Genomic DNA, 22350 nt, shown 5'->3' with positions numbered 1-22350 from the left:
ATTTGAAATTACATCAAGTAAATTATATAAATTCATTGCATTGAATAAAGATACGAGCATCTTTCAATTATTTTCTTAGATTATTACATATAACTTTTAGATAAGAGTGAAAAATCTGATTTGATATCGGAAGAATATTTGAAAAATATAAACGAGAAAAAGTGTGGAGACACGGTGTACATGTTTCATCAGCAATGGGAACGAACGCGAATATACCGCCGATCCCACCGTCACTACTACCATCGTAACTAATCGTGATCACGAAGGTTGCTATAAATCACAGAGACGAGGAAGAGGCATCGCGCCAAGACACCGTAGAGGTCTCGCTGATCTTCTCGCTAAAGGGGAAACCGTACATCGAGATACGCTGCGCCGCGAAACCTTGATATCTTATGTTAGCGACTCGCAAAATCGATACTAAGCCTGCTCGCGTGCTCGCCATCTCTTTCTCTTTCTCGGAGCGTTTTCGCCAACGAGATAAAATTCCCAGCGACCAATATATCATTTCCTGTTTCCTTATCATACTCCACATTCCGCATTTAGCGCTAAATGCGAACGTCCGTAATTTCCAAGTTTTCTTGTTTCAGCGGCGAGCAATCAAATTTGCGACAAATTGCTCGACGCTCGTCGCTTATGAGCGGTACGCTGCGTTACTATTAATTCAAAGACGTTGCGAAAAGCTGGTGCCAACGTGAGCGCGACGCGCTCGCGGATTAACATGCGGATCGCGTTCGACGCGAGACGAGAATGTTGGATGGCAATCGTATACATGGTGAACCCGAGACGCGAATTTATCTTCATCGGCAACGACGGTTCCTTCTGTACGCGCGAATCACGGAAACACTTTAGCGCCGAGTATATCGATGAGGATTTAATTGAAATGGGCAAAAAAGTGCGGTGCCTTTGTTCGCGAGACTTATTCTCCGTCTTCCTTCCGTCCAAGAGCGCGATGGCTCTTTATCCAGGATATACCCGCTGATACAAAGGGGAGGCTCGACCGACTTCCCTTCCCCCTTCTTCAAGGGGTGAACGGCGTGTTGGCGGTGAAGAGACAGCGAGAGGGGAGGGGAAGCGGAACCAGCGGCAAGGGGGAAAACCACGCATGCTTGCTCTGGATGGTTCGTCGGCTGGGCGGTTTGGATGGTTGGGTTAGTCGATTCTCTCTCTCTCTCTCTCTCTCTTTCTCTCCCCCTTCCTCTCCCTCCCACCTCGCTTCCATCACAAGGTTCACCCCGCTCGCTGGATCGATATGTCCCACTGAACCAACTGAGAGCGAGCCTCGGAGAACGCCGGTGGTTCACCCTCCCTCCCTCCCTCCCCGCCATCAACCTCCCCCTTTCACGCCACCCCAGACTGCAGAGACGTCGTGTCCTCCGCTATCAAACGGGTGGCGACACCGCTTCCTCCTGCTCTCCTTAGCAACAAGCTACGGATCCCGCGCTCTCTGCTCGATCGGATTCTATCTTCATCATCTCCGAATCGGTCCTCGAAATAGACTGCATTTCCGTGGAAATATCGGCGGCGCGTAAATACCCATCTTTTCGCGGCTGCGAGATCGATACCTATTCGACTCGCACCAATCGAATCTTAAAAAGAGTATCGGCACTCGCGGATGATGTAAGATTTACTTGCTCGGAAAATGCGAATCGATTTCGGATGCGATCCCTCGATGACGCGATTCAATTTTTTTAACCTACGACAACCGTTGGGTGCGAATTTAATTGCGCGAATCTATCGGCTAAACTCTCGTCCCATCGACCCCTTGTCACTTGTGACAATTCGACGATAGAATACGCAACGACTATGCATGTCGGTTTTATTCGCGTTCTCGGAGATTCTCGAAGAGAAAAAAGAACAAAAGACGGAAGAGAACGATCGGAACTAATGAAAGACGGTATGGAATTGATTACCTATAAACACACGAACAGCCTGACGGCGGTCGGTATCGCGCATCCATTGCACGAGGGAGAACAATGGGGCGGCTAATGGTTCCCGGAATCGTAATTAGCGTCAGTTAACCAGGACGAGTAACGAGACGAGTCGATTCTATGGGATTTCATTGTCGGGAATAATGAGCGTTTCGTAGTAACCGCGGTTGCGACCGACGGACAGCCCGAAATATTCTACGTCGAATATTGGCCGAATGCCGGGGACCGTGAACAGGCAGCCCGTTAATGAAACGCGTGCAGATTCGATTTATCGACAGATTATAGAGCATTTGTTCGCGCTTGTTACGCGCCGGGCCTCCATCCAACTTCCGGTTGACGTTCATGGGATGCGCGTTTTTCAAAGTTTCGAGCTCCCCGGAAATTTCAGAGCAAAGCGGAGGGAGTTTGCGTCGGCCGATGCCACCATTCCAGTAACGATCATGGAAGAGTTGAAAAAAATTCAGGAATCGATTCGTTCGCATCGTATCAATTTAATAAAGATACTTTCAGGGACGAAGAAAGGTTTATTTTTTTACATCCTAAGATGGAGCACCGCAATGCACCTATCAAATCATTGCTGGGAAAGTTTTCGTCGCTGGATGTTCTCGGGAGAAGAGTTGGACGGTATTTCTTACGTGCCTGCCAAAGAAATTTCCGACTTGCCTGGAACGCGGCTGCGGCTGACGACCGCGAGCGAGAACTTTCGTCGTCTCGGGAAAGGATTCGATACGCGCGCGAGCCGTCGTCGTCTCGTCTCGTCTCGGCTCGTCTCGTCGTACGTGATTTCGTTTTCGCCATATCCGATGCGAATTTCCGCCATACTCGTTAGGCAAATTTTCGCGAACGCTAATGTAGCGTTTTCAATGTTCCGATACGCGACGCATTCCAAGAAATAATATCCTAACATATTCGTGCAGCGATGAATTTACGTGCCACACCCAACTCTCGTGCCTCTTTGTTTAATTACACGTACGTAATATTTAATTTAGCGCCATTAATCGTATACAATAATAATAATAAATTTTAAATATTAATTTATGCAATAATAATATAAATAATGCAATCGTAACCTGTGTAATATAGAAAACTAAATAATATCAATTCAATTACGCAGTAAAAAATTGTGCGTCCATATGTTAAAATTGTCTTGTATTATCACGTTTTGATTGATTCTTCAATTAATATACAATCTATATGTTATTATTTTTATAACGTTTTCATGTATTACATTTATGTCGACTTCGTAACTTTACACTTTGTACATATCTCTTGGAAATGGAATATTATTTTGAGTATTTTTAACATCACCACTTTAAACAATCAACATGTCTCAAAGTCAGTTTAACATTCTAAGAAAAATTAAAGTGAATCTTCAAATAATCTTGAACTTCACAAAAATAATCAAATTCACTAAAATCAAATGTTTCTATTACCAATAATTTAAGTTAAAATAATTATTATTATATGTTAATGTCCTCAACATTTCTTACGAGTTATTGAAATTATTTTTACATGTAATTTTTAATTAATTGGTATATTATTTTTACATTACACTTAAAGTCACAATAACAAAAATAAATGTAAAGTATTGTGTCAGTAATTTAACATTTTTAATTTGTCAATAAGTAACATACGACGAATGAGTTATTTTAACTTAAAATTTAGAGTAGACTTTCTGGGACATGTGCAAAGTGTTAAATTAAGTGTAAAATTAACATTTTATTTTTTACTATGGAAAGTGCGAAATGTTACGAGATTGCGTTACATGTTCTCTCGCTGGATAATTGCTTTCCTGTAACTGTATTTCAAATTGTCATTATTTCAGCATCGGTCTCCCGTATCGGCGAGAGACAAAGCCCGTTTAAGCCTCATAGACTCATTTTCACGTTATTGTAACGCGACTACCACATGTCGCGATATCGCGAAATATAATGAAGACTAATAACGGCACTGGCGCGACCGCAAATGTCGAGACACTTAATGTTATGCGAAAATGGGCCTCAACTGATGACTCGGAAACTCGGTAAAGAGCACTTATGCCTCTATAACGTGAAACTGCTTTTTTTGGTTCTACTCATTTTCAAAGTAACTTACAATGAATATTAATTTCGATTAAAAGATGTAACAATAGACCTCTTTTCCTTTGTTCATTTCCCGTCGATTTGAATAGGAATTTAAATTCATTCAAAGTCCACTTATCGATAAATAAATCCGTCGAGCCAGAAGAAATAACAAGTTTCGATCAAATTATACATTCTTTTACAGCTTAATAATTCTAATTACATAATTGCATACACTTGAAAAATCGAAATATCATCTTCTCTATCTCTCCGTTCATTTCTTCCGCCGACTTTACTCGAGCGGAAAGCTCGAGGCTCGCTAGTTAATAAATTTAACGATGAAAATTGTTAAGTCGGGAAAATTAACGAGTAGACCGATCGAATTATACATTCCTGCGGCCAGTGGGTTAATTATATTCCTCGATAAAGAGGACGGTTGCGTGTTGGCCGAGCGTGTTGGCCGAGCGAGTCGGTCTGCTATCTGTTCCGCGCGCAAGTGCACGTGCGTGCGTCATCGTGAGATATCGGCAATGCCGCCGAACTGTCTGTCAGGCCAAGTGACGTGCGCGCGCGCGCGCGCGAGACAGCTGTAACGTACGCGTTGCGTCTGCTCACGTATCCGTGCACACGAGCGTAATAGAGCGCGAAACCGAAGAGCGAAGGAGAGAGAGGGTCTCGTGTCGTAAACGAGGGAAGATGGTGACGCGAGCGGCGGGAAATCGCGCAACGATGGGGACGAAAAGAGGGCAAGGAGACAGGCGCGGAGAGACGGGACGAGACCGGCGATTAGGTCGCGTATATCCCGCATCATCGCTATACATAGATCGAAACGCACTTGTCACGTTCCGAAATTAGTATGTTACGACATGCGTAAGCGGTTGCACTTTTTTCCCCTCTTGTTTTTATTTTCCCCTTCTTTTTTTTTTTTAACAATTACTTTATCAGCGACCGCCAATAGTAATCGTTGCACGGCATTGCGCAATCATACATGCTCTATACATCTTTCATATGATACTAAAATAGATCGATAAGAATGAAAAGTGCGAATAATAGTAATTGATAACGTCGAGATAAAAGTTGCCGCGATAAATTCAATCTCTCAATCTCTATCTTGTTGCAAAGTGCTCGCGCCTAATCATAATACATTCACTGAGAAAAATTGTTTGATTGTACCAACAAGACGTATATGATTGAAGGCATTTTGGTTAAATCGAACAAGAATTTCTAATTATTATGATAAGACTCAATTTTTTTATAACTGGAACGTTTAATAAATTTTACTATGAGGATTTGGTTAGTATTTTCTGGTTGGATCTATAAAATTTCTTGTTACATTAATTTCATTGCTTGCTTCTTAACTTAACTCGTATTCAATATTTGCCATGAAATGTATATAAAGAACTAGAATTAGCATGAAATCCAAAGTATATTTTTTTTATTACGAGCAACAGTGTCAGAAAGAGGATGCTAGCTTTCTGATTGTATATGTTTGAGCTGCATCCTCTTCTTGCATCACTGTTTATCAGTTTAATTTCTAAGAAAAACTGAATTCAAAATAATTTATTCAATAATCTGGATTGAATTTATCCAATAATCTTGTTGGAATTCAGAATATTAAACAGACTTTTGAGATTAGATGGAAAAAATTTTAGACGACTTGGTGGCAAGTTTAGTCTTATTAACCAGAAAATTTGGTAAATTTAAGAAGAAATGAATGAGATTCATCTGGTAATTCCTACAAGAATTCTGCTTCGTCCATTTTCCAGCAGACTGGTTGAATCTACCAGAATTCTAATTAATGCAACACCAGATTTTTTTCTCAGTGCTGTTCGTCACTTAACGGCTAGACATTGGCAGTCGCGCGAATCCGGAGGATTAAGATTTTTTTCAGAGACGACGATGTCGCGACGCTTATCTTCGCGGGCGCGACTACGCGCGATTACGCGCGAGCGTATAATTGCAACGCATGCTAAATTTCACACCGCCGACGCGGGTCATCCGTCCGTCGTATAATTGCGAAAATATCGGCGAAATGGGCTTTCGGTGTAACGCGCGCTCGTTAATCGCGCCGGAGGTGCCGTCCGCGGTGATCCGCGATGTATTTTTCGCCGATACCCGACCGCGCGCATTTGCTCCCCGGTGTCCTCGGCTTCCCCCTTCCCCCCTCGCCCCGGCACCCCTCTTCCCCTCTTACCGCGATTAACTTGATAAAACGTATTTTACGCCGATCGATTCCCGGGATCGTACACGCTCGTTCCGATTAATGGCGCGCCCGGAGGAAAATTCTCGTGTCCGTGCACGTGCAAGGCCGACTCGGTGCAATTACGCGATGCGACGACGCGGGAGCAATTTTGCGTGGATCACCAACGGAAGCATTCGTTCGAACGAGAGTAAAAATAATTCTACTCCGGGGGAATAACGCTAAGCGAGCAGTCGTGTTATAAAAGACCTAATTTCAGTGTCCTAATGTCAAAACAATTTAAAAAAAAAAGAGAACGTATCTTATTCATAGTCATGCATGGGTAAACAGCTTCTTGCTGCCGCTTTATCGCTGATCGAAAATTTGATGTATCAATGAAAGACAGTTCTCCAAAGATAATTCACTTGAAAGTGGACCCTGCAACTTCTTTCCACGGACACTATCGAATAAGTTTCCTCGGTATTATTGCCGTGCACGTCCGCGGGAAGGTTCGCATCCTATCGCTTGGAATATGAAACGTGCCGCGTGGCGGAATTTACGAGCTAACTTTGTAGAACGGCATGGCCGTTAACTTGACGTGTATCACGAATGCGTCTCATCGTCGTAGTCACCCGCGTGCGTTTCGTTATTAACTCTTTCCAGTTCACTAGTACCATGTGGCACTAGTTGGCACTACTTGGTAGGCGCGATTTATTTTTGGCAATAAATTTGCCGCGCAAACGAACGGACGGACGCGCGGTTTTTTCAAGGCAAGACGTCGCGCGAAAAATATTCGTCCGCTCACTACTATTGTCCACGTCATTGACGATATAGCGTTTTATAAGCCTCAGACTTGTCGCTAATTAATCGCGACAGCTACTATTTTTTTTTCCTTTTTTTAATATTTTTTAATATTTATGATTGCTGGATTTAAACACACATTTATTATCGTTCATGTAAAGTGCAACGTAATATAGGTCACGGCTATAGATCAATGAGTTATCGTTACTCATTATATCCCGACTGATGAAATATCCTTCTCATTTTACATACAAAGAATATGAAAAAAAAAATTGGAAAGAAAAACTCTCGCAAAACGAAGTTTAGCTGACCTCGATTTCTTGCTCTACAATATTCACAATTTTGAATATTCAAATTGCATATTCATGCGTGGAATGTTAAAGACAAAATAAAATTTTATAATATACTATATAGTTTCTGTTCTATTTTTATCCCGCTATTCTTGCATTACTTTTAGTTAACGCTACGAATTTTTTATCTGCTTGCCTCGGTTGTTTTGACGAAGAAAGGTGTCGATTATCGCGGAGACCGGTAACTATAATGACCTATAATGACGGATATGCGGGCTTTCCGTTGCTAGAAATACTGCTGGGTTCTTGATAATTTCTTTTTTTCTACACTGTATCCCATTCTTTCGTTCGACTCGTTTTTTTTCGTCACGCTCTTCGGACCTTTGTCTTCTTTCCGTTTGTCATGTCATCGGTTTGCTGCTTCTTCGCCATTTCACGTCATTCATCAATGTGCTGAATCGTAACAATTTAACGTCTGCTGAAGTGTGTACGAACTTCCGGAGAAATATAGATTATACAGAACAAGATATATAATTATCGACGGATATATAATTATTTTCCAATACAAGTTCTCGTGCGTAATGACATACGTGCAATTTGCGATAGTGTTAGGTTTGTCGAACATAAGATTGATCGAGTTTTTTGTAAGACATGTCAGATATCGCATTTTTTATTCAGTATCTAATAAAAAAATTACAGTTACAATTTATGCCGTAATTATTAATACTTTCAATGATTGATTTATTCGATAATTCGATGTCTTGATTTTTCTTCATAGATCAATGAATAATAGCAATTTTGCGCTTTTCATTTTAAAACAATATATATCCGTAAATTACTTTCTTTTTTTTTCCGTCTGTTGCTTCTAGCGTTACATCTTCTCTCTCTCTCTCTCTCGTTGCTTTCTCGTGTTTCTCCACCAAAGCTTTTTGGTAAAAAGTGTCGCGGCGATTTTCAGAAAATACTTTTGTCGCAGGAAGAAGAAGCCCCAAGCGAACTTGCAGAAAGAACCTTCACAGTTGCAACGCCTCGTCATTGTGTAACGACGAATGCTTCATTACGTGAGCGCATTCTACCGAAAGGAGCGCCCGTGTCTTTCGCTAAAACTTGATTAAAAGTATACTCTAAATAAAATAGATATTGGAGAAAAAACTAAACGTTTAATTTGTCATCACCCGACACATTTCATGAAATATACCAAAAGTATTAACTTAGGAATTTTAAAGATAACAAAGTTTTTAAAGAAAAAATGTTATAAATAAGCAAGTAATGAGCTGAATATTTATTTTTTATTAATTATATCCATAATCAAAAATTTATTTGTAAGAAATGACATTATCGAATTAATTTCAGAAGAATTATAAATGTTTCCCGAAAACGATAATGAAAGGTATGACCCTTTAATCGCTATAAAGAATATAAAAAATTAAAAGGTAATGAATTTTACGAGGGTTTAAAGCAGGCTCGATATAATCTTGTAACACTTTTTCACGAGTCGTTCATGAAATTGGAATCGAATAGTATCTTATTAACGTCACGTGTTGTCCCAACAAGCTTTACTATTTTATTAGGGTGAAAGACCTCGCTATTCGTAACAGGGGGGAGCAAAGGGAGAAAATGGAGTAAAACGGAAAGGGAAAAGGCGGAAAAGGAAAATAATCTCGCCTTCTCTCTCTGTCTTTCTTTCCTTCTCTTGGGTATTTCAGTCCGCGGTACTAAAAGCAGTGGTTACGCGCCCGGGAAACCCGCACTTTTTGGCTCTGGGCCAAGAAATCCGTAGCGAGCATTCCACTCTAGATATCCTAACCCAGTAAACTCGAGCGAATGCTAAAACAATATGAATGCTCTTAACCTGTGTCGAATTGTTCGCTCGCTTGAAGATGCGAAATAATCGATTTCTTACGCAGCGAATTATGTTTTAAACTGTGCTACTTTGAAAGACGTAAAAGGTTCACGGGAAATCTCGTAAATTAGCGCGCAGATAAAACCCTCGTAAAAGAAATCTTCCCAAAGAAAATTTTATTTAGCGTTTATTATCGTAATTGAATTCGTGAGAGACAAAGAAAATAAGAAAATAATTATTACTCCGCTTAAAAATGATACGAAAATATTAAAATGTATATCGATTAAATGATTTTTATATAAATTCAATCATACATTTATTATAATCATAGCTAAAGAAAGAAATGAAAACAAACGACGTTAAGAAGATTAATACATATTGACTAAATATATCGCCTCTAATTTCGACTTTTTTAAAATAGGAAAACTGACGAAGAAACGAAGAGTAGGCCAAAGAGAAATATGATATCGACGATTGAAAAAAAATCGTTTTACGGGTCGATCAATTTCAATACGACACTACTTATGCGAGCGAAAATAAACGATAATAAACGCGGAATAGAAAAAGGCGGATATGGTTATGATATTGGTCCCAATCCATATCAAATGATGACGACGATGATTGCTGTTGCTGCCTCGAATATCTTTCCCCTCCGCTCGATATGAATTCGACTTCCGCGAATTTTTGCACGTCGGTCACGCGCACAGTTTTACGAGCGACACGTTTCTTCGACGGGGAGATCTAATTAGGGCATAAATTAGGAGCCGGTAACGTACGAAACGACTGACACTTACGACCGGTCGTCGTGCATCGCACGGCCTTTCAAATTGCATCCGGGCTCGATTTACTTCGGATCTGAACGGTGGACTAGCTATACTGTCTTGCTCACTGAATCACTTCAGTTGAAATAATACGATGTAATAATAAACTTTCGATTCATTTTCCGAGCGAAGAACTTGCCGCGCTGCGTTATCTCAGCTGTTCGATGATCCATTTCAGTATAAGTTAAATGACGCAATGATAAACTTTCGATTCATTTTAGTTTTAAACGAACTCTCTTATATCGTATAATACTTCAGTTATTGAATAGCGAGTTCAATCGAGTGTACTATTGCGAATTAAAACTTATATTAATCTAAGTAAAAACACAATATAAGCCTTTCTTAAATATATGCATTACTGAACAGTATGTAATAAATTATACCGCGGGAGGATCCCACGCCATATAAATTATTTCAGCTTTATAAAATAAATTAATATGCTTATGTGATAAAATTGAAATAATGTGCGATAAGTAAATCAAAGTGATTTGAATCGAGGCGAGCAAAAATGCAGCGCGTTCCCAGTCGTTGAAAATACGATGCGAACCGAATTTTTGCGCGCGTCACGAACAAATTCAACGCGATAAACGGGGAGGAATAAACCATCGACGAGCATATACCTCCCATTCGACGTTCTATTTTCTACCGTAATAAAGATCGATATCCGCCCGCGATTTATTGGTCTCCGATGGCCTCTGCCCGGCAATCGCGCGCGATGAACGCGACACGACCGTCATTTCGAGAGAAATCTACAGCCTACTCGCTCTCTGCAGCGCGATACTCGTCCTATTACGACGATGCGAACGACAGTCGTCTCGAAAATGCGTTCCTCCGAGAGCGAAATCTTGAAACTATGGTCTTTATCGAAGAAATGTTCTCCGCAGGAAGCCCCATTTTATGGACGATATTCCTTCATCTTCGTTATTCATATTATTCGCAACTCAACGTTATCAGTTTGAATTAACAAATGTAATAATTATTCGTAATAATTATTCATAATAATTATTCGAGCACAAACAAATTGATAGATTTAATATCGAAAAATATAAATCGAAATGTACGACTTCACTCATATGCGTTATTATATATATTTGTAATATTAATAAAATTGGCATCGTTTACGAGCATGACTGTTCCTAGACAGTAAAGTCTTTAAAATATAACAACGCGGTAGCTTTTGCGATACCTTTGTCGCTGCAAATTTGGCTCGACGCTCTTCGACACTTGTCTTCAGCTCATTTTTAAGCGATGCCTATGCAATCCTTCCGACAGAATAACGATGAATATTTCGTGCCATGCCAGAAGGCCGAGCGGAAAGTTACAGATGCGTTATTACGACATTCGTTGAGATCCCGCGGTTATCGATGTAATAATCTTGCGCGAGTCTTCCTTTAAAAAATTAGTATTACGCAAGGCTTTTGATGCCGATCGCGTGGCATTGAGAAATCACATACAAAGGCGGATCTACATGGAATAGCAACGATCGGAACATAAACTTTCGATTGTTCGCTAAATCTTGCCAAAATTTTGCATTAATGATAAATTTGCATACATTTATAGAAAATTAAATTTTTAATCAATATTAATTGATTGTAAAATATGGCACATTATCTATTACATCCTCCTAATTACATTTATAGTAGATTCTTATTGACTTTTATAGACATTATTAAAGCTCTTTACATCCTCGAAAAGGCACCATTCATCCCCCCGATAACTACGTGGGATTCGCGAAATGATTTAATATCCGCACACGCCGATTCCTTCGTCATTCCTTTAGAGCTTATCTATTTCTGCGAGAACGTCAAAAGCCGCGACGACGGTCATTCGAACGGCCGCGACAGGATGAAGCTTTTCATACTCGTGTCTGGCAACGAGAGAGACGGTAACCGAAATTCGATCGGGCTGACACACCTCGCCGGCTGCGGAATTCTTTTGAGCACGATCACACACGCTTTTCACGACCATTATATCCCCGGTCGACGTCATTCACTCGTTGCCTTTTGATGTTCTTCATGGAATTTTAACGAAGAAAAAAGCGCGTTCGAAAAAAGGCGCAGAGGCGGCACAAGTTTTCACGATCTTACATAATCTGTGACTAGCATACGCTATATTCTGCATGTATTTCCGCTCACTTGCGCGAAAACGTGCGCTTCGACGGTTGTTATATTGCTCGTACATGTATCACGTTGACTATTCTTAATCGTGTACATTTCTTAACGATGACGTTCATCATCATATCTCTTAATCTCGGTCTCTCCAATCAACTTTCCTAAACTTTATTCAAAATTTATTAACTTACTTGATTTATCTGACAAATGTAAACTCGATAAAGTAATAAGTTTCCCAAGTCAAACAAAAGATAAAAACTTTTAATGGAAATTAATTAAAAATCGTGTAGACAGAACCGCTAAAATCTCATCCGCTAAAATTATTCCTCGATGTTTGTTCAATTTGCCGACTTTCAAGTGTTTCGATAATTTTATAAAAGAATTTATGAAATAGGGAAATTAAACTTTTTACAGTGAAAAAATTTCTTTGATAAGACAATAGATGTTCTTCGCGCTAAGGTAGACTCTAAAGTGTCTGAGAAGCTCGCACAGAAAAAAAGGACATTCTTGTTTTGAAATTATATTTAATTAACATGGAAATCTTGAAATGAGATTATCGCGTTAATTAAAGAAAAATATAATTGCTTGAATGAAGCCATTTTATATAAGTTGAATCAAGAAAAATATATTCTTATGATTTAAGATTCAATTTTCTTGAATGGAAAAGAAACAAGGTTAGATGGAAAATAACATTTTTAAATCAAAGATTATAATTTTCTCAAAGTAGAATTAAACAATTATATATTCTTGAGGTGATTACAATATTAAATCAAGACTATAATATTGTTGAAATTAAAAATTATTAAATTCTTCCAAGAAGATTATAAATTGTCGCGAAACAATGAACGCGTTAGTTTAAGTATATAAGTTTTATTTTTTTTTCTGCGCGGGAAGATGAAATTCAGCGTCTATATATCACGCGAGCGATACTTTGGGAGTTTCCGCGGCGAGATGATGGCAACGAGGTCGACATCCGCCGCCGCGAACTAAGGGGGGCAGGGGCGGTCACGCCCTAGCGTTAATTATTAATTATTCCGGTCGATTCGGTTCCCGGCTAGGAAACGAAGTTATCTTCTTACCCGGTCGGCGCCAACGCCGCCGTCGCCGTCGCTGTCGCCCACCAAAATCGTCTCCGTCTCCGTCTTCGTCGCTCCAAACGCAGCTACGATCTCGCGTTCCCATAGCAGACGAAAAGTCGTTACTCACGTAACAACGTGGACGTCGCGAGAGAGATTCGGTATGCAAAGCAGACACCTCCCCCCGTCCCTCTATTACATACGTACACTACTATCGCGACCTATTTCAAGTCGACAGTGGGCCAAAAAGCACCGATATTTATTTAAGAAAGATCGCTAAGAGAAAATGCATGGAACGTGAAATATTTTATAGATGCGTTTCTCATAGAAAATAGCGGCACGTTTCTCATGCATATCTCGTGCTTGAATCAAAAGATTGATCGATTCTCGACGATTCTATTTTATTTCCTTATTTATTATGTTAATTTCGTTATTATTATCTTTATAAAAATGTAAATTTTTGAAGACTCTTTAAATGATAAAAAGGAAGTAATTATTATTTCAACGGAGAGACACTCTTGGCTGGCAAAAATAATTCGATCTCTCGAGAACGCAATTTCTCTCGCAACAAGTTTGCCCTCTCGGAGATCCGGTTAGAAAAAAAATCCCGCGTGCCCAAGAGCCGTAAAAGAAAGGGAACGAGGAGAAAATGTCAAGCATCGGCCAAGTGCATTGTCAGAATTCTAGCGAGTACCTTTCGCTCTCCTGTGGTACTTCTTTTGAAAGCGCGATCCACCGGACGAGACTGTTCGTACAAAGGAAAAGCGTATTATACACAAGTCCAACCTCATCCCGGGTAAGTAGGTAGATTTGCCTCGGGGATGCGAGAGAACGAACAAGGTAAAAGTATAACCGTAACGATGGGAATGCGGGATGAAGACGACAACAATGACGATAACTCCTCGTGAAAATATGGGAAAAAGCGGAAACGAGTCGCGACGCGAAACTTCGTTAGCTTCTCGTTCTCCATCGTGGAAAGCGGGGCGCGAATTGAAAGTCGAATGTAAGGGAATAATGCCGCGAATTTTCTTCGCGGCAAACACCTCAGTCTCGGTGGCGTCTCGCGCGAAAGAGACGAGCGAGAAGGAGCGAGAGGGAAAATTCGGACGGCATCCGCGGCAGGGAATTCGGGATACTTAAGATGCCGTCGAAGGCGGCGGCGTTCGCGAGAGCGAGGAATTCATTTCGTGCGCGCGGAAGCGGCGAGACGCCGCGCCGCGTCGTTGCAAAAACACGCGATAAATTATCCCGGAATCGCTGCGTCGACGATACCACGCTGTATAAGTGATAAATGGTTGCTTTCGAGTATCAACCCCCCCAACGGCTCGTGGAGCTCGTAAGAAGAGAGGTTCGCGTCTCGGGGGTGGCTCGCGGCGTCGAAAAATCCTCGGTTGTCGCATTCAACAATCCCCGGGGAAGTCGCTCATCATCGTAATCTCGATCGGAGGGGAAGAGGGGGTGTTTCCTTTGACGCACGTTCCGCTATCGATGTCGGTCGAGAAACGTCATCGTCGCGTTACGTCACCGCGAAAACACAAAAACACCGAAAGAAGAGGAGAAAACGCAAAGGACGAGAAAGTGGAGAGACGAGGAGCGCGCGTCCTTGCAAGGCACTATCCTTGCGAACCGACACGAATGGCCCCTTTCACGCTCGTTCGACGGCATTAACAAGACGTCGTTATTCCATACGGCGAAACGGTCGGGAATCGAGCCGATATCGATTATCCGTCGATTCCTGGTACAGTGTGGTCCTCGGCGAACCCCGGCGCTCGCTCGCAACCCGACAACGCCGACGGCGAGAGGGAGGGAGGGAGAGAAAGAGAAAGAGAGAGAGAGAGAGAGATCGGATGGACGTGCGCGTCGCTTCGCGCCGATCGATCGATCTGTAACGCCCGCGCCGCTTCGTTATTCCGCGCGGTTGAATTCTACGGAAGGCTTCCTTCCCCTTTAATCGTGCCCTGCAGGGTACGCCATGTAAATACAGAAATATCTCGCGCAGAAACGCCTGGGAGCTTAAATCCGGCTCCAAAAAGGAGACGAGTTAACTTCAGTTTTGGCTCAATTGCTATTTCATGTCGTTATGTGAGAACGCATTATCGATCTTACATTATTATGTGATTATGTATTGGAAGTATATATTCTCCTTAATGTACATACATTAAATACACAGTAAAAAATTGTGCGCCCATGTGTTAAAAATTTTTCTTGTACTGCCACGTTTTGATTAGTAGTTTAATGTAAAATTAATATATATGTTATTATTTTTATAACGTTTTCATGTGTTACATTTATGTCAACTTATTATATTATATATTATATAAAACTAAATAATATCAATTCAATTACGCAGTAAAAAATTGTGCGTCCATATGTTAAAATTTTCTTGTATTACCACGTTTTGATTGATTCTTCAATTAATATAAAATCTATATGTTATTATTTTTATAACGTTTTCATGTGTTACATTTATGTCGACTTCATAATTTTACACTTTGTCTCTTGGAAATGGAATATTATTTTGAGTATTTTTAACATAATCATTTTAAACAATCAACATGTCTCAAGTCAATTTAACAGTGAATCTTCAAATAATCTTGAACTTTGACGTACAAAAATAATCAAATTTACTAAAATCAAATATTTCTATTACAAATAATTTAAGTCGAAATAATCACTATTATATGTTAATGTCCTCAACATTTCTTACGCGTTTATTTTTTACTGTGTATATATATATATATATAAAGAGAGATTTGTAACAGGCGCAATATATGTGTATAAAATTTAATTTAATATTAATATTACTTAAACATATATACAAATTTAAAAAATATTTTAACGATTATTAAAAATAAATATAAAAGAAATGTAGACAATAAACAACAAACGTTTAATAACAAATTTTAAAGATTTTTTTAGAATAAAACTCGTCAACTTTCGTAATTATACATTTTATGCTACAAAATTAAATTGGATTGTAATTCAATTAGAATAAGATTATTTTAGTATAACAAATGCCACAAAACCATCATCATTTAACTATTAGATTTTAGAAAAAGTGATGTGTGATTTGGAGCGTACGAGAAAAGAAAATGAGATAATTTGATATTAACTACTAATATAAGAAGCTCGCAAATTTAATTTTAAAATATTAGAAGAATATAAGTTATTATAATTTTTTATTATAATAATATATAAATTTGATAAAGTATATGTAATAAAAATGAACTTTTTTAATTGTTTTATTAATCTCATCTTATTATTCTCCTCTTTTTTCATTTTTATTGCATGTTTCATTGTTTTCTAATTTCTTTTATACTATATGTATATATAAATTCTTAGTTTTATAAACAATTATTAATATTGCGTAGAATATTGACAAGAAATGCAATTTATTGTTCTGAAAATTTCACTATTCCACTATAATAATTAAGAAATAATACTCAAAATTCTCTTCGTCGAGTATAAGCGGACGTTCCGGGCATTTTACGAGAATTTTACCGAGATTGAAGGAGCTGCACAGGAGTGCAGTGCCTCTTTCCTGGTATTCTTTCTCTCTTCGCTGGCCCTTTAAACTTTAAAAGATCGAGAGAGAAAGAGAGAAAGAGATAGAGAGAGAATGACGGGAACCTGAGCCTGCCAGGAAGAGTAAACATTCTTTGTCGCGCGATACATAACCAGCACTACCTTCGACCCAGTACAAGTCCTTGCCTGGAAATTTCGGAACAAATATTATCCTTCGTCCTTAGGGGAGGAAGAAACGAAGCCTGAGGAGAACAAGCTTCTGCAAAATTAAGAGTAATATGTGCTGCCGACGACGAACAAACGTGGCAAATACGAAGACAAGGAAGACGGGAGCGACGAGAAGAGACCACTCGGCTTGATTAAAATTTTCAGAACTCTTGCCTCGCTAATTATCAGCACTCGGCTCTTCTCTCATTTTCTTTTGTTAAATACGAAAAGAACGCAACAAGAGAGAGAAGTGTGTGTATTGATAATTCTCATAATGAATTCCATAAGAGCGCGGATGAAAAGGACGAAAAATGAATCTAAATTCACGCACACATTGGCCGTTAAAGTAAAGTATATCGATCAATATAATGTTAAAATAACTAATTAATTCGAGATTCACAATTCAAACTTTTTCGCGCGCGAATAAGATGTCAATAAATTAATTTAAAATTTTATCAATCCTTTTCTCGTTCGTGTTTCAATTTTATTTTTATTATGTTATTTTATGCGACGCGTTTTAAAAAAAAAAAAAACAAACAGTCATGACTCGTCGTATTTGTATTGCCTGGTGTTTCAATCTGCAAGTCACCCGATCGAGTCGAAAGGAGGCAAGTGGTAGGATGAATCGACTCTCGCGATCGCGTCCCGCTCCTGCGGGAGCATTCCAAACCGGAAACGGCTTCCATTGCCCCCGACACTTTTATCCCGTACAATTCGATTTCTGTCTCTCGCCCTCCGCGCATGCGAAATCCAATTTGCCCGTCGTAAGCTGACCCGCTCGCTCACGCGCGTGTGTGCGCGCCAAAATCCAGGGAGAGAGTGGATTTTCACAGTTTTCTAAATTCAAGGAAATGATTCCGCCGATTCTATCCCCGGAGTCGGAAACCGCTCTCCCTCGCTTCATCTCCTCCTCGATATGCGGACTAATCTCCGCATCTCCACCTCTCTCCAGTTCGCGCGCTCGCTCGATGATCGAATTTTCAGGGGAAGTTCAAAAATTGCTGCGAACAAATCGGAAGCCGCGCGCGTGTCCCCAAACTCGCGATGGCCCAGCAAAAGTACGACAATTGGAATCTAAACTCTCTCTGGAAATTGTTTAGCAACTATTATTCTATTAACAGTACTTTCTCGTGATTAAATACAATGATTTTTATAGAAATTTAATTAACACTATCTTGTAATTTAACGAATCTTAATCTTATAAATGATAAAATTATAAATTGATTTATATAGAGGAAACATTTTATCTCCTATCACAATAGAATTGAGGATAAATTAAGAATTAAAAACGTCTTCCTTGTACAAGAAAAAATTTCACGATGATTTCATTAGCGCTAAATGATGAAATTCGTGTCGCGATTTCTCAGCTCCGTGCATTTATCCTAGCTCGTAAATAGCTCAATTCGCGGCAGGACGCATGACTTAACGGAAATGCAAGCCACCATGCTTATCGAGCAAGGTTATCGCAGTGGTATCGCTAGCTACTACCAGCCCTGACCCGCTCTACGTGCCAAGAAACATTGCGGCCGGCCAGCCGGTCGACTAAGAGACGCTCGTGCGCGTAATAATGTTCTCGGTAGCTAGATCTAACGGGTTCGCAAATAAATAAACGAAAGATTGCGCGAGACAACATAAGCCCGAAGAGCGATGATAGAGAAAATCGTGTCGGCGCATTTCCCTTCGTTTCATGAAAGATACAGAAGATATGGTTGACTATGGCACATGATGTCTAAAATAAAGCAAAACGAGATCAATAGACGGATCATAGGCTGTGTATTTCCACAACATCGCACGATTTTTCGATCTCTTTTCCTCAACTGAATCTGTCTTATAATTTCCTGAATTAATGTTTCTATTCAGACGTGAGACACAATTCTGTTTTTGTTATATGGACCGCACTCTCGCGATTTGCATCAATGTCCGTTGCAACATGTACGCAGCATCCAGTGTCAAGTTGACCCGTGAGATTCTATCGGCAGCGATCCTCCCGGGTGTTCCGTTATAAGCGACCTCGGGGTACAAAGAAGATGATTTTCGATTCTCGCACATGCAAAATTTCATTATCTTCTCAGGGGAATCGTGGCCCGGAGCCATAAGCCTGTTGTCGGCTTTTACACACGTGTCACACGCGCGATTGTTCTTTCGGTCCCGCGCGTCTCTAACATCTTTATCGGGCGACAATATCCTGACATCGAGATCGCGTTACTGGTTCTTTATTAGCATATCAAAGCCGCTTGTCGCAGTAATAGGCACGTCTTTCGAGGTAGTCGTACGCGTTAATCCTTTAAGTCGGTAGAACGAGTCAACTCGCTGTTGAAGGGCTTGAATCGATCGAGAGAATACTAACATTGTTGTAAATTCTGACACGCAAATATCATGTAAGAGTAATGTTATCATTTCCCGATAGTTTCGCAACAGCTATTATGGCTTTCGACAATTTTGCGATTATTATTCGATTCATGCTGTAGAAAAATGAAAAGCCGACGACAACACGTCTATTTCGGTAGCGGAGTCGAGCTCGCGTTTTATTACGAATCCACGACATGTTACATCTTATGTATCCAAATTGATCGTATGTTCCGCAGCTGTTGACCGATGAAAAAAGTGTCTTATTTTTCGCAGCCAGACGCGAGCCCGAGGAGGACAAACTACCAAAGAGGGCGTATAGTCCGAAGCACGAGACTGCCGGTTCATTCACCAAAAATTGGCGCTACTCCAATCAGCTGACAGGCCTCTCGTTTCCTCGTACAAAGCGAGGACGCGCGTGCCCGCAAAGTCGTCTATTTTCGGACTCGGTTCTTCTCTTCGCGTTACGAAATCGTTCCACGACCATCTGCTTTCGAATACCATTTCTCAGAGGAATCACGTTTCCGAATAATCGTCGAAATAATTTTTGCGCTGGTAAGCAGAAATGTTTGACTCTCGATTGTAAGAAATAGAGCGAAGTGCTACATTTCAATATTATAGCACATCTAAACAATTTAAATATCCTCAAAGTATAACGGAGACAGAGAGAAACTCTTCAGCATCTTTTATAGGGAATTGTAAGTCTGCAAGAATAAGAGAAAAAGTGCTAAAAAGTTTTATACCACGATGCCTAAATATGTAAATTATTCAATATTCTTGATGAATAGTGCCATAAAAACATCTCATGAAATATTCAAATTTTTTTTTAGTAAATATATACAATAGAAGCTGAGAATTACAAAGAATCCATATCCGCGCATCAAGACTGCTTACTTTAGCATCTTAACGATCGTATATTTTTCTTCAGCAACGTCAGACGGAATGTCAAGTATTAATATACGAGAAAATGTACAATGTTAGTGATCGACGTGGTACAACGTATGCACCGCGATGCATTTTACACGGAAAAATGTCAGACAAGTAGGTAAAAACAAAGTTATGCATGATGGCAGTCTATAGACTCTCTTCTCTGCCGTAAAAGAGGAGAGGCATTAATAAATCTCCGTTTAAAAAAAAAACACGATTGGTAGATTCGCCACGTCGCTCGCATAAAGGTTAATCGATATTCGCTTTATAAATGTAGAAAAAAGTTTCGATGGAAAGATCGCTCAACCCCCTTCGGGAATTGCCGCCACGTTACCGCGAAGGGGCAGAACGAACGAGAATAGCGAGAGTTCATCGCAAAGTCCGATCTCCTGATAATTGTCGATGTGTCGCTCCTCGCGACCGCATCAAAATTATCGTAATTTATCGATCGTTTGCCAGACGTTAGCGACACGGCCAAAATTACCCGAAATGAAGTATCCCTTTCGCGCGAGTTACCGTGCGAGAGATCGTTGAACTCGTCGACCCTGCACCGAATCGTTCAAATGCACGATCGATTCTTATTCGCGAGACACAAGACGCGAGTTCAGCGATATAAATCCTGCCCATTAAGAGAGCGGCGACAGATACGTAAATACGAGTTATCTCTCAGGGAAGCGGGAAGGAGCGAGGATGGCTAAGGGTGGGCGAGATTTAAGAGGGAGGAACGTGAAGAGAGAAAGAGAGAGAATGCCGAAGATACGTCGGGCATGCGCATCGTCGCCCAGCAACCGGCAAATCAAATATTAACACCGGCTTTATACTGTTGCCACCGACACGTTGCCAACCGATGGCACGGTTGATGCACACGGAATGGATTAACTTGCGCCTTCACGTCATAAAAGCCGCGTTGTGTCTTGAAATAACACGTGTATCATCAACAAACAATCATATGATTTCAATCCCCCCTAAGAAATTCAGAAAATTACCTCGGCAAGCTTCATCCCATCATCCTATTTCATTGTAAATAAATATCATTAACATGTATCGAGACGCATATACGAGGATAATGTATACGAAATGATAAATTACAGAGATAATTATTTCATTATTTAAAATACCTAAAATAATAACAGAACAAGAGAACGGTGATGAATAATTTTCTTCGATATATATACATTTTTGATTATACAAAGTCAATTAAAAAAATTTTGAAATTATTTGAAAACTAAAAACAAATTATTAAAATTTTGCCGAAAGAAATTTAAAGACTACAATCCCAATATAAGAAAAATATCGATATAGGTATTCATGTTTCGTTTCATCGGAATAATCGCTCCTTATTTATCGAAGAAGCGACCGTAACGATTTTCGCCGGCGTCAATCTGGTAATGATAGGACGAGTCTTTTAAAAGTTTCGTGCCGACGAAAACCCAGCGGAAGACAATCGTCGCGCGTGCTTTCCGGAATAAGATGGAGCGCGCCGACGAAAACAGGTTGACAGGCTGTTGGGGAAACTTTTCAACTAATGGCGGTCTCCTCTTTCTCTCTCCCGTGCTCATCTTTTCGGGTAGTTAAAGAAGATCGCGCGCGCGCGAGAGAGCCGTATTTCCTTTCTCTCGTCCGCTCCGTTTTCGCATCGATAGTAAAACGCTGCACACTCGCTCGTTAAATGCCCGTTCAATCAGCCATGGCCGCAATATAGGCTTTTTGTTAACATTCGTTTGTCGACGATAACTCATAATTTCAACGTTTAAATACTTTCTCTCGGTCGTTGCGAGTGATTTTACGCTATCAGAGGATGACGCGTGATCGCGAGCATGATTTATAATCATATATTCCGCGAGTACTCCATAAATATACTTATAGACGCGACACATAGTCGTTAATGGGCTATCAAAAGTATCAAAATACTCCGCGTATCGCTCGATATATCGGATTCTCTCGTCGCGGAGGGGGGGAGGACTCGGCGATTATTTACGATATTTCCTTAAAGGTGACGGGTTTTATGCGAAATTAAAAACGAATATATGCAAATTCGGCAATCGATCGCGGCGCTATATCGCCCGAAACGTTTCCTTTTACGCGCGTCGATGTCGGTTCGAAGTTGTAAATTTTTTCAAGACGACCGGTTTTTTGGGAACACACGTCTACATTCTGACGTTTTCTTCACCTTGAATGAGACGCGTGACCTATAGCGACACACTAATTTCGATTTCTATTTTTTTATGAAGTCATT

At 40.2% G+C, this 22350-nt stretch overlaps 1 protein-coding gene across 5 annotated transcripts in view; it reads right to left on the bottom strand.

Moving 5' to 3' along the window:
- Nucleotides 1-22350, bottom strand: part of LOC105249330 (growth factor receptor-bound protein 14) — a 235572-nt gene that overhangs the window by 78311 nt on the left and 134911 nt on the right. The window lies entirely within an intron of this gene.

The sequence above is a fragment of the Camponotus floridanus genome, unplaced genomic scaffold (assembly GCF_003227725.1).
Source record: "Camponotus floridanus strain SB8 unplaced genomic scaffold, Cflo_v7.5 scaffold45, whole genome shotgun sequence".
Lineage (NCBI taxonomy): Eukaryota > Metazoa > Arthropoda > Insecta > Hymenoptera > Formicidae > Camponotus > Camponotus floridanus.
The sequence above is the reverse complement of the archived record's forward strand: the minus strand, read 5'-3'. Positions and strand labels throughout refer to the sequence as shown.